Source organism: Onychostoma macrolepis, chromosome 10, assembly GCF_012432095.1.
Source record: "Onychostoma macrolepis isolate SWU-2019 chromosome 10, ASM1243209v1, whole genome shotgun sequence".
In the NCBI taxonomy this organism is placed as follows: domain Eukaryota; kingdom Metazoa; phylum Chordata; class Actinopteri; order Cypriniformes; family Cyprinidae; genus Onychostoma; species Onychostoma macrolepis.
The window spans coordinates 26108931-26135658 of record NC_081164.1 but is presented as its reverse complement, the minus strand read 5'-3'; the positions used below and the strand labels follow the sequence as shown (position 1 = coordinate 26135658).

General features: G+C 34.4%; 1 protein-coding gene across 2 annotated transcripts in view; it reads left to right on the top strand.

The window, feature by feature from the left end:
- Positions 1-26728, top strand: part of bmpr1bb (bone morphogenetic protein receptor, type IBb) — a 101406-nt gene that overhangs the window by 26821 nt on the left and 47857 nt on the right. The window contains exon 3 of one of the 2 annotated variants that reach the window (XM_058789300.1): positions 13903-14011. The exons of the other annotated variant lie outside the window; for it this stretch is intronic. The gene's annotated coding sequence lies outside the window, so the exon portion shown is untranslated. The remainder of the gene's footprint in view (positions 1-13902; positions 14012-26728) is intronic. 2 annotated transcript variants of the gene reach the window in all.

Sequence of the window (26728 nt, the reverse complement as noted above, 5' to 3'; positions counted from 1 at the left end):
CAAACTAATCTGCCAATGGGGTAAGCAAAATAATTTAGTTTTCTGTTTGAAATAAGATTATTTTGCTTGTTCTAAGCAAAAACTCACTTAATTTTGACTTGTTTTTTCTGAAAACAAGACAATCATTTTTACTTGTCCAGAAAATCCTTCTTGATTTAAGAATTCTTAAATATTTTGGTAAGTAAGAAAAGCATTTTTTGCAGTATTTTTGTTGTTGTTTTGTTTTACAGTGACATATTACAATAAAAAATATTTACTTGAAGCAGTTTTAATGCATTAGAATGCATTGTACAATCTCATGAATAATTGTAACCAGTTAATACATTACAACACTTATCAATTCAGTGTTACACTATGCATTTTAAATTCGGTTATAATTATTTACAACAAGATATGATGTATTGCAATGCACATTATGAATGATTATAATGCATTATACATAAAGGCTTTAAGTAAAGTGCTACTAAATATTTCTTCATTTTTGATAATAATAATAATAAAACATTCAGATTTACAGAAGGATCCATCTGTGATGAATTACCTGCGTTTGTAGCAACTTCCTTCGAGACGCTCAGGAGAATAAGTCGAGATGTTGATGGATTGCTGCATGTTAACGTACATGAAATATTCATTCTCTTGAATGAGGGGCCGTGCTGGTGGTTTGTGTGTTCAGCGCTCATCTCTGTTTTTATAGGAGCGGTGTGATCGTAATCCAGAGCAGCTGCTGCTTTGTAAACACAATTAACCCTGGTAATTGGTGAATGTTGGTTTTGCGTTTCGACTCTTGGCATGCAGCGGTTGCTCACGATGCCTCGCCGTTTGTTTCTCTCTTTATTGTTGAGGAGAAACTTTAATATGGTGCAGTGGAGGTGGAATAAAGTCTGACTTGAGTGTTTGATTTGACGGATGCTGTTCACACACAATAAGCTCCAACCAGTGTGTGTGTGTGTGTGTGTGTGTGTGTGTGTGTGTGTGTGTCCGTGTCCCATGAGGCTCTGCTCCTTACCGTGGAAACACATGACATCATCATCTTCCCGAATTCTTTAATTATTATATTATTCTTCAATATTTATTTGTATTATTAATACTATTAACTATACTATTAGGTTCTAAGAAAAACTATGATGCTTTGACAACAACAAACACAAATTACAGTAAATACAGATAATACTGTATTTTATAAAAAAAATACAGAAATTAAAAAAAATAAAAATCGATTTTATTTTTACCCTTAATCCTAATCTGTATTTTTAAAAATTTAATTATTTTAGTATTGCTGAATATGTATTTCACTTTAAAAAGGTACATACATTTCATACTTAATATGAACAGGTGAATGCGTTTTTTTGTAGTAATTCATTGATATTAATCTCAGTGAACTGAACTGAAGTGATTCACTTAAACAAACTCTCTGAATGAACCGATTCAGTGAAATGTTAGTCACACACGCTACTTTATGCTCAGATGGTGACTATTTTTAGTTACTGGTTGAGAGAGAGCTGGTTGAACAGTGGTCAGGTTTAAGTTTGAAGTGAAGCTGATTTTAGCAGATGAGGAGGAATCACTAGTGCATGATGGGACAGGTCCAGGAGTCGGGACGGGCGCTGTTGTTCAGGGTTCCTTGGCTTTGGTTTTTCTGTCTCTGTCCGTCTCATTCAGGAGCAGGTTCCTTGTTCTTTGATCCTGATGGATTCTCTTTGGCATAAGAATAATATTTCTGTCCCGCTCTGATCTGTGAGGTGTGACGGCGCGGTGGAAAATTACCCCTCTGCTTTGAAATCCATCCAGATTGTAATTTTCAATTTAGGAAACTGTTCCATCACGATTGTTGTGTGAGTGTCGAGCGCTTTATGAGCACCGTGTCATGAAGTCTTGCTCAAATAATCACAGTTCAAATATTTCAGTCGGGTTCAGATCCCAAAACAGATCTGAATGGGTCTGAAATATAATGTTTGCAGTTCTATATATTAAAATCCAACTAATCATGCATAGTTGTGAGTTTGTTTATTTATTTAAGCAAAAAAACTGGTTTATTTATATTTTATATTTTATTATTTATAATAAAACAAGTTTTATTTGTATAGATTTAATTACATCTTTTGAATGAAATATTTAATATTTGTGTGTGTGTGTGTGTAAATACAGTAAATATAAAAAATAAGCTAAATATCTAAATAGAAAAACTAATATATGTGTGTGTATATATATATAGGCTGTGTGTCCAAATAATTATATAACCAAGTGTTGTCATGATCATTTATTTATTTAGGGATATATGTCCTATCAAACTCTATGGTATTGTTTCACTGTATTTTACAGCAATACTGTGTCTTGTGGTCCATGTTTTCATGATTTCTTTGAGAAGACACGCTGTACGGTATGTGTATGCTTCAAAAGCTGTCCAAATGAAGACGTGATCTCAGCATTTCTTGGGTCTTCATCTCTGAATCTCTGTGTGTTTACGAGGGTTCAAACCTCTCTGAATGAGATCGGAGAGCGCTCACATTAGCAGGATGCAACCGGAGCCTGAGAAGTCAACACTGTGCTCTCCGATGTCAAATAAACAGGAGCGAAGCGTTTGTTTTGATAGCGTGAGTTGGCGGCAGTCTGGAGAAGTGTTGATGTTAGCAGAGCTTGAGAAGGTCAGCTCCAGATACCTCGAGTACCTCATCTAAAATAACCTCGAGGGGTTTGTTTGTTTCTGTCGATGCTGTATGATGGATTGAAGGCACTGTAGCTACCTGTCACTCTATAAATAATATATTATAAATACAGTGCCTATAGAAAGTCTTCATACCCCTTCATTTTTTTTTTTTCACATTTTATGTTGCGTTATGATGTTAAACTGCTTTAAATTACTTTTTTTTTTACACATAAATCTACACCCCACTCACCATAATGACAAAGCAAAAACCAGATTTATCACAACTTTGCAAATTTAAGTTAAGGATATGAAGACTTGTGAAATGTCATTTTTTCAGTGTTTCATTTTTAATAAATTTGCAAAGTTGTGATGTACAGAAAATTAATTCTCCTTTTAAATAGGTTTTATTTTCTTTAATATTTAAAAATGTAATATTTATACAGTGATTTTTACTATAGCTACCCGTCAGTCGTAACACCATTTACAGTATTTTTTTGTAATTAAACCACATTTATATGGCATAACAATATACACTACCATGATGTATATTCAAATTATATGTAATATATCAATAATGTAATAAAATACTTTTTTTCACAACAAGATTTCTTTTGCATTAAAGTATTGAGAATTGGGGTGAAAAAAAAAAAATTCAATGTGTAAATGTTAATATATCACAATGCACAATGCAAGTTATTTATTTTTTCTTTAATATAAATGTAAATATTTATAAATAAAATAATAAAAAATTAAATATAACATTTATATAATATTTAATATATTAATATAATATTTATTTATAAATCAATAAAATATCAAATGTAATCTCTCTACCGTATAGCTACTGTACCTGTCGGTCGTAACACCTGTGGTGTTGTGTTGTCGGAGCTGATAGCGCATGAATGAAGGGGATTTGGTGGTAATCCTCACGGATCGGATCGGGTTTCCGCTCACACCTGAGCCGCAGCGCACCTGAGCGCACAAAAGCCTGTTATATCACAGAACCAAAACTATTACAATCACTTACACCACCGAACACGACACACGATAGTGTGCTAATCGCCTCCGCCGCTCAAGCGTGTCGTGTCGGGTTGCGGATCGGGAAGGCAGATCTTGGGGTTGTGTGTGTGTGTGTGTTTTAGGCGCAGAAGCGGCGCTGGAATGCGGCGTCTCCCGCAGCGGGCCGTGAATCTGCACGGTAACGTGAGCCGCAGAATAACACTCAATAATGTGTTTATGTGATGCTCGTGTGTTTGGGTTCAGCACACGCTCTTAACACTCTCTCTCTCACACACACACGTTTGTTTTTGTGAATTGTGGGGACATCCCATAGGCGTAATGGTTTTTATACTGTACAAACTGTATGTGCTATTGCCCTACACCAGTGATACTCACATCTGGCTCGCGAGATCCACTTTCCTGCAGAGTTCAGCTCCAACCCTGATCAAACTCACCTACCTGTGATTTTCTAATGATCCTGAAGACATTGATTAGCACGCTCAGGTGTGTTTGATTAGGGTTCGAGCTGAACTCTGCAGGAAAGTGGATCTTGCGAGCCAGATTTGAGTATCCCTGCCCTACACCTAAACCTACCCCTTACAGGAAACTTTCTGCATTTTTACTTTCTCAAAAAAACACACATTCTGTATGATTTATAAGCCTTTGTACCCATGGTGACCTCAATTTAGGTCCCCACTGTGACACGAGTCCCCATGAGTCTGTGTGTATTCAGGTTTAAGTCCCCACCAGGATATATAGACCTGTACACACACACACACACACACACACTTTTTTATACAGTATTGAGAATTAAGTTGGAAAATTTTAGTTTGTCATGAAAATAATGTCAGACTTTTTGAATTGTTTTAATTGTTATAATTTATTATAATTTGTTATAATTGTTAAAATGAGTTGTTTTATTGATAATTGCTAAAATATAAAATGTAATATAATTTAGTAATATTAAAAAAGTTTTTTGGCATATATATTTTTATGTCTCTATTTCTACACAAATGTGTATATATGTCATTATATTGACAAGCATATATGTTTCTTCAGAGATTAAGTGATTTCCCCATACGGGTCCTTGAGGTGAGTGTGTTTGTAGGTATCCGGGTTGTTTGAAGCAGCAGCTGTTCGTAGATGGTTTGACATCAGTGTCGTGTGCAGGTCCGTGTTTGACGTGCTCTTTTAAGCGCTGTGATGTGATGTATGTTGGTGTCATCGCACAGGTTTAGCTGAGGATTTCCTTTTGTTTGAATGCATCTCTCTGCTATTCATCCAGAGGATCCTGTTACAGGTAAAACGCTGTGAGGTCACGACTCTCAGGTGGGCCGCCAAAAGCAGCTTTCAGCACCTGGGCTCGGTGATATGGCAAAAAAAAAGAAATAAACAAATAAAATCTTATTATTCTTATTAAAAAAAGTAAAATAATGTTTTTTTTTCAGGATGTTTGACCAACTGACAATAAGTTCTTTAACTAAAAACTAAAAATTAAAAACGAAATCACAGCATAATTAATGTGTTACCATTATAGCCACTGGATGCCTGTATAGCTCTATGTAACAATCCCTAGTTGCTAAGAAATTGTCATCACATAAATTAATTTTATTACATTTGGATTTGGATACATGTTTAGATATTATCAACGGCTACTTTTTGACTTTATCTGTTTTTTTTGTTCAATTGTTTTGTTGTTGTTTTGTCAGTTATTGCATTATTATTTCAGTCAAACCTATAAAACCCTTTGTTACCCCAAACTACACAGGCCTATAAAAGCCTGATCAGAAACATAAAAGTAATCAGAATGCAGATATTGTTCTTTTATTACTCATTGACGTGTGAACTTCCCCTTTAAATAACGTGACGCTGCTCACTTTAAGCGCTGTTGGAAGCAAATTAATTTTTATTTTATTTTTTTTTGGAAGCGAATTAATTGATTCAGCATTTCGACACTTCCGTCAGGATGCATTAAATTTGACAAAGCGGTTTAATAAAGTATGTATTGATCTTGGGAATTAGCGAATTTTACTACACCAATATTTTTAATTGGCTGTAAAAGCTTTATATGGGAATATTACAAGACACACTGAACCTTTAACAATGCATTGGCGCAAAAACGCACACGTCACACCTTTTAGACCAGTTTCACATGAAACATGATTTCTCGACTGCCTAAACAAAATACTGATTTTGTGCACTTTTTATGTACCAGTATTTTAAATTGGCCTTTGAACTTGCACGGCAAAAAAAAAAAAAAAAAAGCCTTACCTTGCCAAAACACTGACAGAACCCATTGATCTAATGGCATTGTTGAGCGCTCCAAATCCAAACGCAAACTTTGCATGCAACAATCAGAGGCAGCAATTGACCTAGCTTGCCTATGCCTAGAAACGGTACTGTGCTAGATGTTAATTTAAAAAATTTATGATTTTGTTTCTAATTAACAACATTAACTTAGGTTACAATAGTGAAAGACGTCTTCCCTCAGGTAGATAGTATGTTTTCTAGCTGGATGTTATGCTTACGATCTATAATCATGTCTTTGTATTCGCCCAAACTGATTTGCAGAACTCAAAACACGAGTCCCACTTGGTCTTAAAGGGGACCTATTATGCAAAAATCTTTTATAAGGTGTTTGAACATAGTTGTATGGCTGCAATGTGTGAAAACAACCAGCTTGTAATAATAAAAAAAAATCCACCCACTCATTTTTTTATAATCCCAATAAATCATCAACAGTGTATCAGAACGAGCGATTCCAGATTTCTCCCTCTTTACACGTCACTGACGGGAAAAAGTCCCACCCATTTGGCAACCCTATTTAAAATGCAAAAGTGAATTATCTCGGGGGCCCCCTAGTGTTTGGGTAAAACGGTAAAAGACTGTAAAAATGCTACAGTAAAAACCTGTTAAATGGTTAACAGTAAGCTCACCTACTATATACGGTGAAAAACTGCATTGGACATTACATGTAATTACAGGTAGTATACCGCTTTTGGAAGTGAAAAAGAATGTATAATTTACAGTGAATAACCGCAAATTGACATTTCCACAATTCCCTGCGTTATATTTCAAATTTAATGATTTTTTGTTGAAATAACTGTTTCTTGTTAGTTTTTTCTTATCAGTTTTGTACAGTTGGGTTGTATGTTACACCCAATGTTGTTAAATTAATGTTTATTGCATTATTTCAGTTTCACGTGTGTTACCATGATGGTGTTTAGTGTTTGTGTGAATGACACTGTGCACCTTCTGTATATGTTAGTATTTAAAAGCTGCTTGTGATTGGCTTTGGTTCATCATTTGACTTTCTCATCACCACCTGCTTTTGGTGGTTATCAGTGTAATACAAATGTACTAAACAGATTTCAGTTCTTCAATAGGTTGGTATATTAACATTATATCAGTTAATAAAATTACGGTATTTAACTGTAAATTTAAGTTGAAACCTAAAATGTTGCTACAGGAGTTTTTTACGGTAAAATTCTGGTAATCACAGCTGCCAGTTTTTTACTGTAAATTTTCCTTTTTTTAATATATATATATTTTTTAACAGTGTAGTGCAGCTGTAAATAGACTGAGAGAGGTTTGTACTAAACGGCGTGATCTGTTGGTTTGTTTAGTGACACACGCTGTCTGCTCTGGTTCGCAGTGATGTGAGGGCTGAAGGGAGGCGAGTGTCAGCGCCGATGTGAAAATAGGTGGAGACAGACGTGTGTGGAGGGCTGACAGTTTGATGGCATTCTTGCTTTGTTCCATGAAATCACAGTTGCAGCAGATGCAGCCAAACTCCCAACAGCTGCGCAGTTCTTCTGTGATCTCAGCTTACATGGCCTGGCGGGCCTCACACACACACACACACACACACACACACACACACACACACACACACACACACACACATGCACATGAAACTTTGCATGTGCTCAGCATTATATATATGTGTGTGTGTGTGAGACAGAACAATGGCTGTTTTTCTGTTTTCGTTCAGGGAAGGTCGTCTGCCGGCGCTGGATCTCTCGCATTCATGCTCTTTGCGCTCCAGAGCTGCTTTACTGTTCTGACAGAGAAATTGGATGTGTGCGTGGAAACTTTTAAGGCCTTAAACACACGTTCTATTGTTTCCTTCAGCCTGACGCTGCTGTCGAACCCTAAACATATTAATTGTGCAGTATACATTGAGAAATGTGTTTTGGTGGCCTCTAGGGGACGCGGCCGAGATCCCGCTGATCCAGTCCAGCTCACGTCTCATAGTTTTACCCTAGAAAAAGGAGTGAGCATTTACTTTATAGTGTTTACCTAGGAAGAGCTTAAAGACTTACGATGTTCTTACATTTGAACCTGATCATTTTATATCCCAGTTGCAGGGAAAAAAGCCATGCAAAAATTAGCTTCACTCATTATGACTTCATTTCTTCAGTGGAACACAAAAAGAGATGTTTAGCAGTTTTTATCTTTTTTTTTTTTATCTACACATGGCCTTTTTATTTATTTTATTTAGTTATTTTAAAAAAATTATTATTATTTTTTTTTAAGTGGAAATCTAAATATGCAAATATATTTATTTATTTATTTTTGTATTTATTATTTATTAAATTAAGTGTGAAGTTACATGATAAACTTTAAAGTAGTAAATTTAAATATGCAAATGTAGTAGTGTATATATAGATTGACATTTATAAGTACTTATATTACAATATTACATATGTATTAATATTTATATTTATTATTATATATACATATACATGTATAGTAAACATACATTGCGGTTTAAAAATGCAAATGTAATATGAGAGTCATTTTCAGTGAATAACAAATTCAGTTTCAGTCTGTTCCTCCCATAAACCATTATATGACTTCAGAAGCCTTGAAATATAATGCACAAGACGTATGGAGTACTGACACTTTTATGATGTTTTTTTTTTGTCCTTTTTAGTGGTCAGCAACATCTGTTGTATAGAAGAGACAAAAGAGTATCCTTGACAGAGTTTCTTTCTGTTTTTTGTAAGAAAGAAAGTAACGTGTTTACAACTACATGAAGGGGAGCCAATGATGTTTTGGTGGATTGTCACTTTAAGGGCATTATGCACCGAGTCTGAAAGTTAATTGCTAATGCACTTGAGTGTGAGTGTGGTATTGAGCTTATTAGTGTAATATCAGCTGAGGTGCAGTTTACTGATGGAGTTTTATGGCTGACGGGGTCTCTGCGGGTCTGATTCGCTCTCATGTTTTCCCCATTAGTTCCAGCAAAGACCAGCCTCAAATCCTCCGCAAAACACACAACTAATGCACGAAATGTAGGGTTGACCACGTACTACTCACTGCATTCCCACAGCCACACATCGTCTGGATCGCATGAGAGTTTGATGTAGTTGAAGCCGTGAGTCTCTGGCGCTGTCAGCCGAAGCTGTTCTTCCAACACCACCACCAACAACAACTATTTCTGATCATTGTGTTCATGCTGGAGTTATTCATAGAATAATCACTGGAATAAAGGATGAGAGCTGCATAGCGATGCATTCTATATATGCACTGTTGCTTTAATTGAGTCATAGCTCCTAAATGAGCAGCAGGACTGAAAGTGTCTGGTGTTGTGAGGGTTTATGGTGGAGCTGAGCTGATATCATTAGTGGTTAGTGACTGTCAGGAATCAGACTTTCTCTCGTGTTGTTCTAATCCATCTGGATCGCATAATTACATGCGGTTAAACACGTCAAAGGTGCAGCGCATCTGCCATCAAAGCTGACCTTAAACAAGCAGAGACGTCTGAGGATTCTGGGATCTCCTTCATTTGCTTTAAGCGGTTCATCAGATACGAGCTTCACTTCATCTGTCAGCTGCAGATGTGAATGAAGCACCTCAAAGCCACATTTAAGTAAAAGTACAGATATCTAACCAGAAAATGACTCTGGTAGAAGTTAAAGTCACCGTTTAGAAAGTTACTTGAGTTAAAGTTTTAAAGTATGTGATATTTATTGTAATTAAGTATGAAAAGTGGTTGCTTTCCACATTGCTCGCGTACTACTACATACTGTTTTCTGACTACTCTATAAAGAAAATCATTTGTGAAGCAGTATGCATTATGCATGAATATTTTCAGATTCTGCCAAATGTCTCTAGAAGGATATTCTTCATTAGTCACAAGACGTCATTATGCAGCATCCAGTTATCAGCTCACAAACAGTAGTTATTTTGAATTTCTAATATAATTTTGTGTAAAATCTTTTTATTATTATTGGATGAGAGTGACATCAGTTTATATATTAAATAATTGTTAATAATAAACTAATATTTATTATAAAATATGTGACCCTGGACCACAAAACCAGTCTTAAGTGTCAATTTTTCGAAATTGAGATTTATACATCATCTGAAAGCTGAATAAATAATCTTTCCATTGATGTATGGTTTGTTGGACAATATTTGTCTGAGATACAACTATTTGAAAATCTGGAATCTGAGGGTGCAAAAAAATCTAAATATTGAGAAAATCACCTTTAAAGTTGTTCAAATGAATTCTTAGCAATGCATATTACTAATCAAAAATGAAGTTTTGATACATTTACGGTAGTAAATTTACAAAATATCTTCATGGAACATGATCTTTACTTAATATCCTAATGATTTTTGGCATAAAAGAAAAATCTGTAATTTTGACTCATACAGTGTATTTTTGGCTATTGCTACAAATATACCTCAGCGACTTAAGACTGGTTTTGTGCTCCAGGGTCACATATGTAAGAATAGTTTATCTTTTAAGTAATGGTTTCAAATAAAATATATCTTTAGGTTATACATTAAATATTTTACATTTTATAGTAAAATATGTAAGAATAGTTTATATATTAAATGTATTGAGTAGTTTATATATCATTCAGTCTGACATCAGTTTAAAAACAGCTTCATATTATAAAGCAAAAGACTCAAGTGCTGTTTTGTGAGTGTTTAAGGTGTTTCACTGTAGGCTGCAGTGCATGGAAAATTACACCAGGATCTTACTGCATCTCCTGATTGGGACGAGACTGCGTGTGTGTGTGTGTGTGTGAGAGAGAGAGAGAGAGAGAGAGAGAGAGAGTGTGTGTGTGTGTGTGAGAGAGAGAGAGAGAGAGAGAGGGAGAGAGAGAGAGAGAGAGAGTGTGTGTGTGTGTGTGTGAGAGAGAGAGAGAGAGAGTGTGTGTGTGTGTGTGTGTGTGTGTGTGAAACACATTCGAAAGACATATTATTCCAAATTTGAAATACTTTGCCCCAACTTCAAAATGTTAAACAAGAAAACAAAACTTCAATGTTTATTAGGTGAAAAAGAAGATTGTATCTTACTAACAGCAAGATACATTGATGCCTGTCACAAAAAGGGGGAGGAGTCAACAAATCAGTGATGCGCCCACACACACACACACGCACACACACAACATTGAATTTTAAAATTGTTCATAGAATTCTAAAATGTTGATTTGTTCTACTTTTTAAATGTATATACATGCATGTTTTCGTTGCATATATATCTGTTCTAGATTCAATGCAAACACTATACTTTGGCAATACATTGTAACAATTGTCATGCCAATAAAGCACATATTGAATTGAACTGAATTGAATTGAATTGAATTGAGAGAGAGTGTGTGTGAGAGAGAGAGAGTGTGTGTGTAACAGAAACCTGATTTTGTGTATCAGTGTGTGTGTGTGTGTGTGTGTGAGAGTGTGTGGTTCTGGCGTGCCGCTGACCCTAATGATGAGCATGTGATGAGGAACCTGCGGTGAATGAGAGCTTTCTGTGACGGAAGCGGTTACGGATCAGGTGCTGCTAATTTAACCAGCCTGTATTCAGAGACACGGGTCACAGGGGTCACGGTGTGTGCGTGTGTGTATGTGCATGTGTGTGTGTGTATGTGTGTGTGTGTGAGTGTGAGTGAGGGTTAAAGGGATAGTTCACCCAAAAATGAACATTCCGTCATCATTCACTCCCACAGACTTTCATTATATCACAATGATTATGAAAATTATATCAAATTTTTTGTAATGTCCTTGTAGGGATTGTGCAAAGAAAAAGTCATATAGGTTTGAAACGACATTTGAAACAACGGGGGAGAAAATGATTCATTTTTGGGTGAACCATCCCTTCATGAACGGCGAACAGTGAAATCAATGGGTTGAGTCATTTTATGGTATACATTATAGTTGTTTTTTAATTAATTTGAATTTAATTACATTAAATAGTTTCTGTTACACAATGATGTATAGATGATGATAATAATATAAAATATATTAAATATGTTCAAGAGTTTATATATTAAATAATTGTGCACAGTACTAGATGCATACTAGTACTAGTACAAGAACTAGTGCTGTCAAACAATTAATCTCGATAAATCGCATCCAAAATAAGTTTTGTTTACATAATACTGCATATGTGTGTATACTGTGTATATTTATGTATATATAAATACACACACATGCATGTGTATATTTAAGAAAAATGAAGTTTGTTCATTTATTAAATATATTTATATATATATAATATAAATTAAATTAATATTTTCAAAATATATACTGTATGTGTATGTATTTATATATGCATAATAAATATACACAGGACACACACACATACATTATGTAAACAAACTTTTAATTTGGATGTGATTAATCGTGATTAATCGTTTGACAGCACTACCAAAAACAGTTTATATATTAAATATATAAAATAGTTTTATATTAAGCTTAATAATAATAATTGTTTGTTTGCTTTTTTATTATTAATATTATTTTTAATTTAGAACATGATGGACACATGATAAAAGATCAGATGCTTCGTGTTAATCTTAAAACAACTTGACATTATAACACAGCGGTGTGTTTGTGATGCAGTGGTTTATTTGTGGCCGGTTGCTGTCTGTGTCTCATAGCTCTCTGCTGTTTGTCATCGGTTGCCAAAACAGTGAGTAACGTGAGGGCTGCGCTCATCTGAAACGCTTCAGATATAGATTCATCACACTCTCGCTCAACATCCGTCTTGTTTTCACTTGTCTGTGGGCACGAATCTTCAGCTTTACAGTAAGTGAATGGAGTGAGATTTCAGAGATGGATTGCGTTTCCAGCGTTTATCGACTGCAGAGAGGCAGGAGGTTATGGAGATACATTAGCAGAAGAGAAAACACGGCTCGGGATGAGAGATCGATCCGCTAACATGAACAACTGCAAATGATGGAGGAAAAACATGCTGTTTCTCCAGAGAACCTGAACAGCAGATCTGTGTGCTAATAATCATTAAACATTTGATTTTAAAGTCAACATGACACATTTCACTTCCATAATGAGACATTTTGTGGTGAAACAGGATATTAGAAAATATAATAATATCTTTGTATGTGTTTGTGTTAGTCATTCATATACTGTACATTACCTTTCAAAACTTTGCAATGATTAAATGCTTTCATGTTTTTTAATCTCTGCATTTATTTGATCAAAAATTACAGTAAAAATGTGTAATATTTTCTATGTGAACATATTGTAAACTGTAATTTATTTTCTGTGACCAAAGCTGAATTTTCAGCATCATTACTCCAGTCTTCAGTGTCACATGATCCTTCAGAAATCATAATAATATTCTGATTTTAGAAAGTAAAGACATTATGTATGTTACAAATTATTTCTGTTTGAAATAAATGCTGTTCTTTTGAACTTTCTATTCTTCTGTGAATCCTGAAAAATAAAATGTATCACAGTTTCCACAAAAATATTGTGCAGCACAACTGTTTTCAACATTGATAATAATCAGAAATGTTTGTTGAGCATCAAATCAGCATATTAGAATGATTTCTGAAGATCATGTGACACTGAAGACTGGAGTAATGATGCTGAAAATACAGCTGCACATCATAGAAATAAATTACATTTTAACATATATTTACATAGAAAACAGCTATTTTACATTCTAATAATATTTCACAATTTCTAGTTTTTACTGTGTTTTTATAAAATAAATATAGTCTTGGTGAGCAGAAGAGACTCTTTCAAAAACTTTTGAGATTGAAAAATGTTAGTATTTTGACTCTAAATGTAAAAGTGTGCTGAAGCAGATATTATATTTAATGAGTTTGTTCATCTGATGGAAGATATGTCATCTTTAACACTCTTTACAATTGATTTTGAACTTTAGAAGTGACTGAACTGATTTGAGGACTAAAGACTTTATTTGACGTCATAAATCAGCATAATTCAGAGTCACGTGATCACTCTGAAGGCTGTCTCTCTCTCTTTAGGTGTGTGAACAGCGTGAGCTCAGATGTTTAGGGCAGAACCACAGGCTGTGAGGCTCTGAGCAGCTCGAGGCGTCCACAGACAGACAGACAGACAGACAGACAGACAGAGGTGAGCTGCTCTTAGAGTCAGACGTCAGGAGGGTTTGTCCCGCTCTCAGCTTTGGCCACATCTGTGACCCTGGAGCACAAAAGCAGTCATAAGAAGCACAGGTATATTTGTAGCAATAGCCAACAATACACTGTATGGGTCAAAATTATAAATTTTTCTTGTATGCCAAAAATCATTAGGATATTAAGTAAAGATCATGTTCCATGAAGATATTATAAATATACCATAAATATATAAAAACTTCATTTTTGATTAGTAATATGCATCGCTAAGAACTTCATTTGAACAACTTTATAGGCCATTTTCTCAATATTTAGATTTATTTTGCACCCTCAGATTCCAGATTTTCAAATAGTTGTATCTCAGCCAAATATTGTCAGATCCTAACAAACCATACATCAATGGAAAGATTATTTATTCAGATTTCAGATTATGTATAAATCTCAATTTCAGAAAATTGGCCCTATTATGACTGGTTTTGTGGGTCACAAATCTGCTCTGATGAATATATAGATGAGGTCATGGGGTCACATGCACAGAAACATCCATCTGTCTGAGAAACCTGAGAGATGCTTTGTTCCCCGTGACCTACTCATGCAGATTAGTTCTGAAGTAGCAGGCGTTTGAATTTACAGTATATTGATTTTTTTTTTTCAGAAACGGTAATTAAATCATATTTTGCTAAGTGAGCTTTTTGTGCTGGTTTATTTCTGTCATGGATAAATAAATATGACACTAAAACCACCAGTAGGTGGCATTGAGTCCCTGTCTTAACAAGCGAGTCGTTGAATCATTGATTCAACTGATTCGTTCAAAATGGCTGATTCGTTTAGAAAAAAAGCAAGTTGCTGTCTTTATAAATGGATCGTTGAATCATTGACCCAAATGATTTGTTTAAAAACAGATTCATTCAGGAAGCAATCACTGCAGTGTTGCTCTGAGAAGCACAAATGTTCTGCTCCAGCTTTGATTGAAACTATTTTTGTTGACGAAACAACAGACAATATAGTATCTAAAATGTCTAAAACTCTTTCCCCGCCAAACACAGAATTTTCTGTGTTTCCGTGTTTTCACTGTTATACGCTAGGGGGCGCTATTACGCATCTCCTGAATGAGTCCAGAATATCCCGATCAAAAACACAGGCGAGGAAGTCGCAGAGACGAGCAATCTCATATCTAAGCATAATAAACAGCATATAAATGAAAACTGCCCAATGTTACAGAGTGAAATGTAGATCCAGAAAGTGTTAAAGGCCTGTGCAAGCTTTGGGATACTGATGGAAGCCATGTACTGTATATTTGCTTTGATAATATTACTGAATATGATCCAGATGTAGTATTTGATAAAAATGCGATTTTTCTCAGTTTTTTTGCTCAGAACGTTGCTTTTTTATGAAACTTACCTACATTCAAGTTTCGATTAAAAAAATAATTATTGAAGATAGGATAAAACAGATTTTTTGTTTAAAAGTAGAGGCTCTCTTCTTTATTTTGATGTATTTCATGTTCAGATATGCATATAACAAAATATTCTTGGGGTCATGAAATTTTTGTGAAAATAATAAAAAATTCTGGTGGTGGCTGGCAACTTTTTTCAAAAACGCTGGTGGGGAAAGAGTTAATATCACATTTGGGATTACGCTCACGCTGATATTTGAGAAAACGGCACTCTTGCTTGTGTGATATTACTTAACTATATCATATTTTATAAATGTAAAAACAAAAACCTATAAAGGATTTATTTTTGCATTTGTAACTTTAATGATATGGGAATGACTTGAGTTTAACTGCATATATAAATGCATCATTCATTCATTCATTCATTCAGTAGGTTTCATCCTGCAGTGAATGCTTTTGGATAAAGTGAGTGACATACTCCATAATGTCAGCTCACACATCGTTAAAACAACAATTACAATATTATCGCAGGCGATAAATATCGCACACGTGTAGTTTGGATGCACAGCTGCTGAAATCTGTGTTTTTGAGTCTGAGCGTGTGTTTTTTTTGTCGTGACACTGGAGCGTTTTGGAGGTTTGGTGTCTCAGGACAGACTGTGTCTGCTCTATATTTGTTTGTCGGAGCGGCTGATGCTCCACACCTGCTGTCGGGCTCAAATGATCAGCCGCTTATTGTGTTTGTGTGCTGACAGCCGACACGCACACGCTACGTGCCTCAACTCACACACACACACACACACACACACTTTAAGGATGAGTTTTTGTGACCATGGTGCACAGCAACGTAACGTGAGCGTGCTAAATAGGTTAAAGCTTGCCGCAAAAGTTACCATGTATAGGCCTATGTTGGGGGGAAATAGTAAGGAGATGTTTTAATTATTTATTAATAAACTAGTGTTTTCTGAGTCCGTGTCGCAAAGGTGAAATTGATCCTGACTCACCATCTCATCATTAGACGTGCCTTTAGAAAGAAATACATGAAAGAGTTTTTGTTTTGGATTTGAATTATTTGGTTTTGTAGTCATTTAAAGCTTTCTATAGAGATATTCATCATGTCTGTAAGTGCATTTTTGTGAAGCACTCCTTCGAGACCGAGACGGAAGAAGTTGCATCCTATTTGTTTTCTTTATTTTACAAATGCACAACGTTTTGTTGATATTGTGAGTGCACACAAATAAAAATAGACCCTTTACAGCTTACAGTACGATGTATTATTCTTTCCTTTATGAGCAAAAATGACGGCGTATTTAATTTGTTTCCACTGATGTCCTGAAGCATGCTTCAGCTTCCACTCTACGCACAAACGATTGGATATGCGCCTAACAGCGCACATTTATCTAGGTTAAGTGTTTAAAGTAACATTGTGATATGCTTTAACTATTTTTTATCTATTTTATTTTCAGCACGTCATAATTACAACATGACATTGTCTCATATGATGCTCATAAGTTTCTTCATATTGAGTTAGTATCTGATAACACCAAATCAGTGAAAGAATAAAAATTGCACTAAGAAAGATCTCCATGATTAGCCTGATTTGCACTTGCTGTTTTCCCTGCTGGAGAATTTCAGGCCAATGAATGGATGACCTTGGCCCACGTGTGGTTTTGTTTACAATTTCTGGTTCACTTGCAAAAAGGGCAGTGTGAAAGCGAACCACACCGAACAAAAAAAAATCAACATTGTATTTAGTCCGGACCGAAGCAAGTGAACTAGTGGACTTTCCTGGTGTGAATACACCCTGAGTGTGCCATTTGCATTTGGAAGCTGTTGCTGTGAACCACATCATGCGGTCAAAGGAGCTCTCCATACAAGTGAAACAGACAATTGTTAGGCTTCAAAAATTGTTCTGTGTGAGTTGAATATGCAGATGTAACATGAGGCTTGATCTGTTTTGTTTGAGTGTAACTCCTGACTGATGATGCAGTGATGTGTGTGTGTGTGTGTTCTGGTTGTGGATGTTAATTGGCGAGCGGAGGCAGGTGGCGCCACCGGTTGCTCAGAAGCTCGTTAGCGCAGCGCTGTGTAACGGCTTTGTCTCTACAGTGTGAATATGAACGCTCGTGCATGAACTCTTGACATTTATCCATAATAACATCCCAGAAACCCCGTCCAGACCTTCAGCGCAGTATATCTGAGCCCTGACCAGACACATTATACACACTACTATCATTAATTACTCCCTCAAGTCAATAGCTTTGAAGTATTTTTTCTTAATAATTTACCACCTTCTCTCTGACCCTGATGTAAACGGCCTGTTTTTGCTACTGTACCTTTAAAACTTGATAATGTACATCATGCCCTCTGTTTGGACCAGAGTGGATGTTTGTGAGAAGTTCAGTGAATTTAAAGTGTCTTTGCATAGAATGTCAAACTTTTCTTAAGGGTCACAGCGTCCTATTCGGCAGCTTTACCTCGTGAATCTTGATTCATTTCAAATGACTCACTCACATATTTTTGTAAAATGTTATGTGTCTAAAGTACAGTTTGTGTTTTGTGAGATGGAATGCATACATTTTATATGTACTAATTAATCTGAGTCTATATCTAAGTTACTACAAACAAGAAAACATATCAGAACCTAATAGAAAAGAATCATATAAATATCATATAAAATAGAATAGTCAGATAGAACAGAAGAGAATAAAATAAAATAGAATCACCATTAATTTAGCATAATTGAGATTTGTGTTTTATAAATATTTAGAATTAGTCTTTATTTTTATATTTTCATTTTAATTTGAGTTTTAATTTTAGCAGTTATGCATTTTTTTCAGTTTTATTTTTTAAATCTGTGTAAATGACAAATGTTGCCTTTGAAACTACAGTAGATGAAATAAAATCAGTTAAAGTTTTTAATTTTTAAATGTTTAATTAAATACATTGTAATCTTGTAATTTATTTAGTATTTTAATACATTTTATATATATTCTTTTTATGGTTTTAGTTTTAGTTAAGTAGTAACCCTGAATAGAATAACATGGAATGGAATGGAATAGAATAGAATAGAATCAGTGTTGTTTTAGAATCATTGAGATACTGTTATAATTTTAATAATATTTCGAATTTTCTCTTTTCACTTTAATTTTAATATTGAATGTTTTATCCATTTTATTTCACTTTTTAATATATTTTTATATAGCTTTTTAAATTTTTATTTCAGTTTTAGTTTTAAACTAAATAAAAATGAGACATGTTGCCTTGGCAACTAGCTGAAATAAAATAAGTGTAACACTTTACAATAAGGTTCATTAGTTAACATTAGTTAACAACATTAGTAAACATGAACTAAGAATGAACAATACTTCTACAGCTTTTATTAATCTTAGTTAATGTTAATTTCAGCATTTACTAATGCATTATTAAAATCACAAGCTGTGTTTGTTAACATTAGTTAATGCAACATGAACTAACAATGAACAACTGTATTTTTATTAACTAACATTTATTTCAGTTAAAGTTTATTATATTTCAAATTACAAGTGTTTTTTATATTTCTATTTAGTTTTAGTTAACTGCAAAAATCCTGAAGTATTCTGAATAGAGCAGAACAGAACTGAAGATGGTTTGAGTAGTGTAGGGGTGCGTTTGAAGCGCAGACTGGTGGAGTCTAATGTAATCAGGCAGGTGTGGGGGTCAGCAAGGGTTTATGGGTCGGGGTCGTGACCCCTGGTGTCGGTTCGGCTTTGTTGGACTGTCTTAATTAGAGCCTTTGGGTTCCATTGTGCACAGACACTTAGCAACAATCCCTTCATTAAACGCTCCTGTGAGTTTGGCAGGTCGGCCGCGTGTTTTTGCACATTAATAATGGAAAATAATGCTGTGGGTTCAGTAAATGTTAAGATCCATGCACAACATTTGTGATCTGCTGGAGATGACCACAGAACAAACTGAACTATCACAGTTACACTAATGCACATACAACAGACGTCTGCAGCAGGGTTAGTACAGTTCACTAAAGCCAAAACCGTGAAAACAACATTTACAGTACTTAAAAAAATAAACATGTATGCTTGTATGTAAATTGTTTCTTTGTATATAAAAATAAAGAAACATTTCTCTTGATGTACTAAAATAACTATAACTGAAACTAATTAATAAAAACACAGAGACATATTTAAAAATAATAGTAAATAAAATTAATAATAAATAAAATATATATATATATATATATATATATATATATGATATACATGATATACCTATACATATAAAATGTATATATTATAAATTATAACAAATATAATAAAGAATTATAATAAAATAAAGTAAAATAGAAAATACTAAAACAAAAACTAATATATAAAAAAATAAAAATGAATAATAAATAAAATAAAATTGATTAATAACAAATGAATAGATAAAATAATAATTACATTATATAAAATGTATATAATTATAAATATACATATAATACAGAATTATAACAAATAAAATAATAGTAAAATATAAATAGAAAATACTAAAATAAAAACTAATGTAAAAATATACTGTATATACTTTAATTGTAGTAAATAATGAATAATAAATAAATTATATAAAATATATACAATTATACATTTTTAACAAAATTAGACTAAAATGTAAAAGGAAAAATATGAAAATTATAAACTAATTATAATAGTTTCTAAATGATGTTGAAATAGCTCTGGATTAATAATAAAAGTTTCTAATGTTAATGCATTTGCTGGATGCAGATAAACAAAAAATGGAAAAACTGTTGTCGCACTGTCATATAAGAGTAATAATTGACTCCATGCCACTGAATTATTGCACGTGTTAATGCATGCAGATGATGCTCAGTGTATCTCTCCTCCGTTCTGCGGTGTGTGTGTGTGTGTGTGTGTGTGTGTGTGTGTCGGTGCAGAATAGAGTCTTTGTTGAAGAACCTGGTCTCCTTGTGTTTTTCTCATCATGGGTTTTGGGTGTTGCTCACTTGAGCGCTGTAATGATTCTGTCTATAATTGTTTTACTGGAGTCGTAAAGAAGCGTGTGTTGCTTCTGCATCGTCAGTGTGCAGAAACCGGCTCAAAACCATCACACAGCCAGACCAGATCCATTACACACCCTCAGATCTGACTCAAAACCCTCTCTGGATTTCAGTTTCAGTGTGAATGTGTTTTATGAGTGTGATTTGAGTGATTTCAGTGTTTGAAGCAGAACAGTCTTGAGATTCATCCAACAGGCTATTGGTGTTCTTTTGATTCTTCAGCAGAGTTATTTAAGTATTATATTATATTACATTATATTCTGTATTATTTTTATACTATTATAGTATTTATAATATTTCTTATTTAAAATGAATTATAATTTTATAAAATGCTAGTAATTTTGTTTTGTGCTGGTAATTATTATTATTCATATTTTTTACTTTTTATATTTAGCTTTTATTTTAATTTAGTGCTTCTGTTTATTAATATTCTGAATTAGCTTTTATTTTAATATTTTAGTTATCATTTTAATTTAATTGTTAGTTATTGCAAGTTAGGCTTGTTTTTTAGTTTGGTTTTTCAGTACATGCTTACACTATTTATTTTAATATTTACTTATTAATATTGTATTTAATAGTATTTTAGTATTAAATAAGTTTTTCTAATATTTCTCTTATTTTATTTCAGCTTTATTTCAGTTGTGTAATTTCAATTTATATACAGGCTCTTATATATATATATATATATATACTGTATATATGTTTGTTTGTGTGTGTGTGTGTGTGTGTGTATACATATATGTATATGTGTGTGTGTGTGTATACTGTATATGTTGCGTGTTTGTGTATATATATATATATATATATATATATATATACAGTGGGGCAAAAAGTATTTAGTCAGCCACCAATTGTGCAAGTTCTCCCACTTAAAAAGATGAGAGAGGCCTGTAATGTTCATCATAGGTATACCTCAACTATGAGAGACAAAATGAGAAAAAAAATCCAGAAAATCACATTGTAGGATTTTTAAAGAATTTATTTGCAAATTATGGTGGAAAATAAGTATTTGGTCAATAACAAAATTTCATCTCAATACTTTGTGTTTGGGATCATTGTCATGCTGAAAGACCCAGCCACGTTTCATCTTCTGTGCCCTTGCTGATGGAAGGAGGTTTTCACTCAAAATCTAACGATACATGGCCCCATTCATTCTTTCGTTTACACGGATCAGTCGTCCTGGTCCCTTTGCAGAAAAACAGCCCCAAAGCATGATGTTTCCACCCCCATGCTTCACAGTAGGTATGCTGTTCTTTCTCCTCCAAACACGACAAGTTGAGTTTTTACCAAAAAGTTCTATTTTGGTTTCATCTGACCATATGATCATCCAGATGCTCTCTAGCAGACTTCAGACGGGCCGGACATGTACTGGCTTAAGCAGGGGGACACGTCTGGCGCTGCAGGATTTGAGTCCCTGGCGGCGCAGTGTGTTACTGATGGTAGTCTTTGTTACTTTGGTCCCAGCTCTCTGCAGGTCATTCACTAGGTCCCCCGTGTGGTTCTGGGATTTTTGCTCACAGTTCTTGTGATCATTTTGACCCCACGGGGTGAGATCTTGCGTGGAGCCCCAGATCGAGGGAGATTATCAGTGGTCTTGTATGTCTTCCATTTTCTAATAATTGCTCCCACAGTTGATTTCTTCACACCAAGCTGCTTACCTATTGCAGATTCAGTCTTCCCAGCCTGGTGCAGGTCTACAGTTTTGTTTCTGGTGTCCTTTGACAGCTCTTTGGTCTTGGCCATGGTGGAGTTTGGAGTTGGACTGTTTGAGGTTGTGGACAGGTGTCTTTTATACTGATAACGAGTTCAAACAGATGCCATTAATACAGGTAACGAGTGGAGGACAGAGGAGCCTCTTAAAGAAGAAGTTACAGGTCTGTGAGAGCCAGAAATCTTGCTTGTTTGTAGCTGACCAAATACTTTAAACAGGAATTTACCAATTAATTCTTTAAAAATCCTACAATGTGATTTTCTGGATTTTTTTTCTCATTTTGTCTCTCATAGTTGAGGTATACCTATGATGAAAATTACAGGCCTCTCTCATCTTTTTAAGCGGGAGAACTTGCACAATTGGTGGCTGACTAAATACTTTTTTTTTTTTTTTTATTATATATATAATTCTAATTAAAAAGTTAGAAAAACTCTTTAGTTAACTTTTTAAAATCTAACTAACAGCAGTGACATCACTGTGATATTTGCATACTGACTCATGATTGGTCATGTCTTCTGTGCAGCTATTAACTATTTATACTAGTTTAAAAATAGTGTCATGTTTCTCACAGACAATAAAACATCTGATGCAAAGACTAAAATCCGCAAACTTTCCACTGCTGCCTCGCAGACACTGACTCCAGAGGAGCGAGTTTGTGAATCTGTAATTAAAGCCTGAGTGTGTGTTCATGTTTTCTGGCCAGAGGTGTCAGACGTGGCTCTTTAGGGCCTGTGGTTTGAATCCACCCTCACATAAATGCTGTTTTTCTCCTCTTGATGAATCAGGACATCTGCTCATAGAAGCTGATTTGATGTTTTAGGGCTGTTTTTACACATGATGTGGAGTAAACTGTAGTAAAATCACTGGCGTATTGCTTTTATAAAATGTCAAACAGCAGCAATATGGTCAATTTGTTCTGTTAATAATCAGAAGAAACAATAGTTTTAGCTCATCTGATCTGAATTTAGAGTCAGATGTATGTGTTTTATAATCTCTCACGGTGTGATGATTTGGCACACAAACATGAGTCTCATTAGTGTGAGAGGGAGAAACTTGTGCTGTTTTTGGCCTCTGCCTGCTTTTGCCTTGATGATGGAAAATCACAGCGCGTCTCCGTCACAGTCAAAGGCTGAATCGTGTTTGTGTGTTTGTGTTTGCTCATATACTGATTGTATTGCTGCTCCCTGTTATATTCCTTTTATTAGATTTTTTTTTTTCTGAATTCTGTTTTATTTGTGTAATTAAGTTTTAGTAATCAGCAAGATGTCTAATCAGAACTTATTTATTTCTAAATTTTTCTGTTGTAACTAAATTGAAATAATCATAAGAATAATCATGATTACAATGTAATGTAATAATTAAGTTTCATAATCTATTTTAACATTGACCTGTGAAGTTTATTTTTTCAGAAGTTTTTATTTAATTTATTTTAGAAGATTTTTTTTCTCTACTCCATTCTAATGGTTTAACTAAATGTTCGTAATCATAACGAATGCCAGGTGAATTCATAAAACAATTATATCAAATATTTTTTTTATCATTTTATATATTTTTTCAATTTAATAATTAACAATTTAATAATTTAACAATAATATTGTCCTGTGAAATTTTCTTTCTTTCTTTTTTTTTAAAGAAATTCTGTGTCTGTTTTATTTTTTCTGGACTCCATTTTAATGCAATAATATTGTCCTGTGTAATATTATTTTATTTAATTTTTTCAGAAATTCTGTGTCTGTTTTTATTTTTCTGGGTTCTGTTTATGATTTATTACAAATTTATAATAAAAAATGGTTGTAATGAAATTAATGCAATCATTAATGTAATCAAAATAATGTGAATAATTTAATCCCTTCATTAAAATCTAATCAACTGAAATTTGAACAATTCTTTTTATTTTATGGCAAACAAAGTGCTGCACAACAGAGGTTTACTGTTAAAATTAAAACACAGGTGACAAATTGTGTTATTCTTTAAAAATAACGTTTTAATACCTATATTAATATTATTATTATTTAAGAAGTAAGTTCTACTGTGCAATAGTAATTTATTTCTGTCACAATTTCTTAAAGTTAGACCGAACTTTTATTTTGGCACGTCAGTCTATATCACCATTCGATTAAGTGTACAGCCATAATTTTGATTTATTCATCCATAATTTTTGCCAAATTCCATTTTAATGACTGGATTCTGCCATATATGTTTTGTATTTATATATATATTTTTTTATTCTGTAGAATTAACCTTGTGTTATTTATGCAGAGACAGTAGCTACTATTTCACTCATATATTGAGTTCACATTAGTGTACACACTAACATATGCGCACTACTGAGTGAAATCCAGAAACTCATGCAGTTATAACAGCTGCAGTCATAATCTACATCAATACAGAGGGCCGTTTGACATTTCACAGCCCTGGCGGTTGCCCGCTGAGACGTCACGTCTGCAGGATTCTCTTCAGTCTGAGCTAGCTAGTTAGTTAGTGCTTAGGTTTGAAATGGCATCTTTTGGATTACAAGCTCAGGTATTCACCTGCTAATTCGCCACAAGCTTGTGTGAGTCAGAACGTAAACACAGCTGAGAAAAACAGACTCAACACAGCCAGCACATCTGTGCCAGGCGTTATGAGCCGTGTTTGCTGTAGTAAGGTGATTACATACTGTGATGTTCTCAGGTGAGATGTTTACAGGTATCGCCCACGTCACGCCATTTGCAGAATCCTCATTTGCAAGTTAACATACAGGAAGTGACTGTTTCTCTCACTTTTGTTTGGGGTCAGCAAGAGTTTTTACAATTTTTGAAAGAAGTCTCTTCTGCTCACCAGGGCTGCATTTATTTGATAAATACAGTAAAAATAGTGAAATATTATTGCAATTTCAAATAGCTGTTTTCTATGTGAATGTATATTAAACTGTAATTGATTTCTGTGATCAAAGCTGTATTTTCAGCATCATTACTCCAGTCTTCAGTGTCACATGATCTTCAGAAATCATTCTAATATGCTGATTTGCTGCTCAAGAAACATTTCTGATTATTATCAATGCATTTTATTTTTCAGGATTCACAGATGAACGGAAAGCATTTATTTGAAATCTTTTGTAACATTATAAATGTCACTTTTGATCAGTTTGATGCATCCTTGCTGATCAAAAACATAAATGCTTTAAAAAATATGTATTTTACTGACCTCAAATTTTTGAACAGTAGTGTAATTATGCATCAAAAAGTCAAAGCACGAGTGTAGACAGTTTAATACTCAGATATTGTCATTTATAGGTTCCTTTAGCTGTTGTATGACTGTATAATCTCGTACTGGTATGATGCATGAAGATGTGAGATGTTCATAGAAGCTTGCTTCCCCTGCCGTTGTGGTAACGAATCAATTCCCACGTTGTTTTTCTTTTCTAAACTTTCTCTAAACAGTTTATAGTTCTTGTTGAACCCCTCGCTGCGGCACATTGGCATCAGCGCTTTATTTAACCTCTCTGAAAACCTCTTTCTCCGGAGTGAGAGGACTGATTATTCCTCTTTACCCAGCGTCCCCCGCATGATTCTTGCTGTGACGGTTTCTTAGTCCTCTTGAGAAGTTTTGTTTTGCCTTACCCAGCATTCCCGGTGACTTCAAAGCCTCTGTGATTGTTTCATGCTCTGTGGCGGCCCATTGTGCCGGCTTTGCATATTCATGAGGATCGTCTTTCTCTCGCTCACCAATGGCTCACGGTTGGGATGCTGAGAGCTTGAAAGCAGGACACCATGAGACCTGAAGAAACTCTCAAGAAGCAGAACAATTAGACATTCAGCGTCTGTTTTTAGTGAGGTACGCTTAAATTCTTTAGAGTTTGGTTTTAGGCAAGACAGGCAAAAACATTGTTTTCATGCACTGGTCAGTTTAAAAATTTTGGGTTATTTGACTTTTTGTAATGTTTTGTTTCAGACTAGTGGAAAGAAAACATCCAAAATACACCTTTGAGTGTTTATATTCGTCACACTTCATGAGGAGCTAGGGAACGAGGAGACACGGGAGATGCTCAAAGTAATAGTCTTTAATGGAAACACGGAGCAATCAGGAACATAGGAAGACGTACAATGCTGAACACAGGACACTGTAAACACTGGGTTTAAGTACACAACATAATCAGGGGAAGACGAGACACACCTGGAATCAAATTGGAAACAATCAGGTAGCAGGAACAGGAAGACCAAATAAGGGCATGACACACAAGGGAACTAGGTTAACGGGGAACACATGGGGAGGGAAAATACAACAGAACAGGTCCATAACCCTGACAATATTATTGCACTTGATCTACACTGAACAAAATTATAAACGCAACACTTTTGTTTTTGCCCCCATTTTTCATGAGCTGAACTCAAAGATCTAAGACTTTTTCTATGTACACAAAAGGCCTGTTTCTCAAATATTGTTCACAAATCTGTCTAAATCTGTGTTAGTGAGCACTTCTCCTTTACCAAGATACTCCATCCACCTCACAGGTGTGGCATATCAAGATGGTGATTAGACAGCATGATTATTGCACAGGTGTGTCTTAGGCTGGC